The following is a 4,587-nucleotide window of genomic DNA, read 5'->3' on the forward strand; positions in this document are numbered from 1 at the left end:
GTATATATATATATATATATATATACACACGTATATATATACATATATATATATAGACACATATATAAAGAATTGCAAGTCACACTTTCTTTTTTCTTTTTTTTGCTAAACAACTTAAAGTGATGCAATGAGTAGGCCAACTGCGTGTGAATATTACATAAATGTTTTTTTTCAAGAATTATACAGTAAATTGCCACTAATCATCACCGTCAAGTCTAAAAGTACTCAATGCATCACAAAAAAAGCACAAAAACTATAAAAAATGTATATAGACACAGACTTTGTGTGATGGAACATGTCTCAAAGTGCATTTTTATCCACTTCTACAAAAGGTAGGCAGTCATGTGTGCCTAACTGTGTGAATGTGTGCATCCGTCCATTTGTCCGTTCGTCCGTTTTATTCCACTTATCCGGGGTTGAGTCGCGGGGGCAGCAGCCTAAGCAAAGAGACCCAGACTTGCCTCTCCCCAGCCACTTGGGCCAGCTCGTCCGGGGGAATCCCAAGGCGTTCCCAGACTAGCCGAAAAGTCCCTCCAGCATGTCCTGGGTCGTCCTCTGGGTCTCCCCCCAGTGAGACGTGCCCGGAACACCTCACCAGGGAGGAATCCAGGAGGCATCCTAACCAGCTGCCAGAGCCACCTCAACTGGTTCCTCTCGATGTGGAGGAGCAGCGGCTCTACTCTGAGTCCCTTCCGGATGACTGAGCTTCCTACCCTATGTCTAAGGGAGAGCCCAGACACGCTGTGAAGGAAACTCATTTCCACAATCTTGTCCTTCTGGCTCAGCTCTCACTTCACCAGACAGACCGGTACAGCGCTCGCATCACTGCAGCAGCACCAATCCGCCTGTCGATCTCCCGCTCCATTCTTCCCTTATTCGTGAACAAGACCCTGAGATACTTAAATTCCTCCACTTCGGGCAGCAACATAAACGTGTGTGTCTGTCTGCAAAATATCTCATTAACTCCTGAACAGATTTTAATGAAATACACAGAATAACCATTTCGCCTACATCCAATTCAAGATGGCTGCCACAGCTAATATAATCTGGCCCACACAAAAATATCTCTAATCCAGCCAATTTTACAGACACTGAGCTAAAAGACACAGAGCTCAGACTTGGTGTGGTGGTAGCTGAGAGCCATCGACAACATGCTGAGAGCTAACAGACAGTGTGAGATAATATCATGTGCAATCGCTCATGATGTGATTTTCAAGTTTTGATTAAATCAGCTAAAACTCTGGCAATGCAATGCAGACAGCATGCATTTCCTCAAGGATTGATGGGCCTCTAATTAAAGATTTTAACATGAAAGTTCGTATTAGTTTTCGGAAAACGATGTTTTATAGTATCACCGGTTCGTAAAAACAATTTAACAAAGTGTTTCAATGTTACATTTCTGAGTGAAAATTCCGCATACGTATTTATTCTAGTCTCTTTTTTTAGGCAGGAATTAGCTTTAACCTATTTTTTATTGGCTCTTTGGTGTGATGATGTTTCAATTGCCCTGAGATCTTCTTCCTCAAGACTCAGGATTGGAGGTGAGACAAGGCTTGAAAACTTCCCCTCAAGCCAAGTCGTGACTAAATCAGCTCAATATATTGGGACATTTCACAAGAGAAATGACCTCTTGAACATGCTGGCCATGCTAGATCAAACTGAGGACTATCGAAAGCTGTGAGATTTGTCCTCCGAGGCCCACAAGTGTCTGAGAAATTAAATGGCAAAGGTACAGACAGAGGTGTGTGCGCAACACAATTCTGTGTTGACCAACTGGTATTTTCAGAGATATGACCTGCAGATTAACTGCCTGGGTCTGGGTCCCCGAGGCATTTCAGCACCTTGCAGTCAGTTACACAGATTCGCTAAGACAAGAAATCCTCATTTAAGCCCATTCTTTCCTCACGCTCCTGCACTAAAGAAATAGGCTATTCGGTCAGGATTAAATTATTAATCAATACGGCTGCAGAGGGTCACCAATTTAGATTTTTTAAACAAGCCAAAGGGAAATGAGTCAGAGGCCAATATGAAAGTGTGACTCAATTTCACGCGGCTGTAAATATCACACATTTCACCGAAGCAGTTCCTGGAGCTTATTGTGCATTACAAGAAAAGCCTATTCTTTCCGCTCTGCAGAGCCAGATCTTTTCAAATCTCGTGAGCAAAGAAGCAAAAAATAAAAGTAAAAGTAAGAAAAAATCTACATAAAGGCAAAATGATTAAAACATGAAAATGCATTTCAGAGACTACATGTACTGAATTATGTTTTGAAATGTTTTTATCTTGCCGTAGCTGAGTTATTCATAACAAAAATGCTCATAAAGCTGCATGATGACACTAGGACTGGAAAACATGCAAGTGGAATATCATTGTTAAACACTGCAGTGCAGCTGCACTAAACCCATCATTTTATCACTTCTTTTTTTCCACTCTGTCACCACAGCATTTTTTTTACATGCTTCAGCCTTTTCAGCCATCATCATATAGTTTTTCTCAAACTGAGTACGAGTACAAATACTTCAGTTTGGGTACTCAATGATGCCAAGTACTTACTTGGTTAGAACTTAAACATTGCACAATGATGTAAAAACACGTTTCTTTTATTTATAATAAGGTGGCTTTTCTTCCTTATAGACATAATAAAAATATTAAATGAGATTTTCTTTTAACTTGCATAAATATCTAACTGACAAACTTTGAAATGTAAACACATTCAGTATCAATAACAGAAGGAGTCTCAGTCTGGAAATGTTTGTGAGGGATCTCACAAACAACCTGGGCGACTGTGACGAGTGGTTAGGGGAGTTGTCATCCATTGAGGAAGTTGGTGGTTCGATTCCGCAACTATTCAGTCTAAAAACCTTGTCTGTGATAAGTAATATTTAAAAACTGGTTTAAATCCTCTCCAGTAGATTCAACCAGGCCAGCTGCAAAGGGAAGTAGGCCAAGGCAGGAACAATGTGGGCAACAATGCAAAAATAGGTTGTGATTTCTTTTTAACCATCTGCTCAAAATATATTTGCACAGTAGCGTTGGGCATAATCGTATCGTTTGCAATTAATCATCAGAAAAACATTAATAGATTTTTTTTTGGCACTTGACCATTGATACAATTTAATGTCACCAGTCAGTCCACTTAGTGCTCCTCTCTGCTTCAAATTTGACAAACATTTTAAAAAAAAGTTCTGTAATTTATTTATCTATCAACACAATTTAAAATTTGATGTATAGCCTGAAGTCCGTAATTTTGACACAATTTGGAACAGATTTTTCCCGAAGAGCAAATCTTTCCCACTAAATTGGTCATGTGACCAGGACATAAGGGTGTCCAGGGACTCCAGGGGATAATTGTCAAATTAATCGTTATCGGTTAAATAACACAATTAATTGTGAATAATTATTTTGCAAATCTTGCCCAAACCTATTGCACAGATTGCTTGATTGCAAACACTGAATATTCAATGAGATGTCAACTAGACACTGATGTCTAGCCACTATTTTACCCACTTTTCCTTTCCGGGTCGAGGGAGGTCACCTGTGTCTATGTTCAGCAGTCACTGTGGGAGAGGGGGAGTACACCCTGGACAGGTCTCAGGTCCTATACATGACCACATATAGATGTGTTTTTTATACATGTGTTATTGTCTAACTCACTGGTCCTGGTCGTGCACTTATATACAGACATCAGCTAGCTCTGTGCAGCACTGATGGAGGGTGATGATTAATACCCTTCCAGTGATCTAAAGAAACTATTTCTTCTATGAGCAACACTCCACTCACAAACACTCAAGGCCGGATATGTAGCAGCAGCTGCTCACAGGCTTCAGACAACAAATGTAAACACATACCTTAAGCTCTCAGTCTTTGAGGCTACACATATAGGCAGAACTGGGCACATGTGAACATACACAACGGCAACTGAAGATCGCTTCAATAATGCTTTCCTAACTGCAGCGGAGACATTTTCTCCTGTAAATGTACACATTTCTGTTGCCATACGTCCATGAACACAACACGCACAAATTAAATCAGCGCTAATGTCGAGTCAACAAATTTTCCTCAATGTGCCGAGCGAAAACAGCTGTGAGAAACCACAAATATTGAATGAGAAAATCATTAAGCAGCTCTTCGCGTCCGCGTCCAGCTGGGCCTCCTTCTGTCTCCCACTCATTCTTCAACATGTGATCTGATTTCTCAAACAACTAAAATGATAGGAAAGCCCCCTCCTGCTGTCCGATCACCAGCAGTTGATCTCATCTTTGACGATGGGACATAATTCTTTTTTCATTTAGGCCATGCGCTGTGACAAACAATATCGGAAGTTCAGATGGTGTTTAAAAGGAATCGACCATTAAAATGCAGGGAGGTCTGCCCAACAAATGTCTCTCAGGCAAAGGTCAAGAGTATTTTAAATAGACTGTACAAAAGCAATGTTCAAACAAATTTATCAAATAAATGTAAAACTGCAGAGGTCTTTTCAAACTCTTCATTTGACAGACAGACAGACAGACAGACAGACAGACAGACAGACAGACAGACAGACAGACAGACAGACAGACAGACAGACAGACAGACAGACAGACAGAC

The sequence above is a fragment of the Austrofundulus limnaeus genome, unplaced genomic scaffold (assembly GCF_001266775.1).
Source record: "Austrofundulus limnaeus strain Quisiro unplaced genomic scaffold, Austrofundulus_limnaeus-1.0 Scaffold172, whole genome shotgun sequence".
Lineage (NCBI taxonomy): Eukaryota > Metazoa > Chordata > Actinopteri > Cyprinodontiformes > Rivulidae > Austrofundulus > Austrofundulus limnaeus.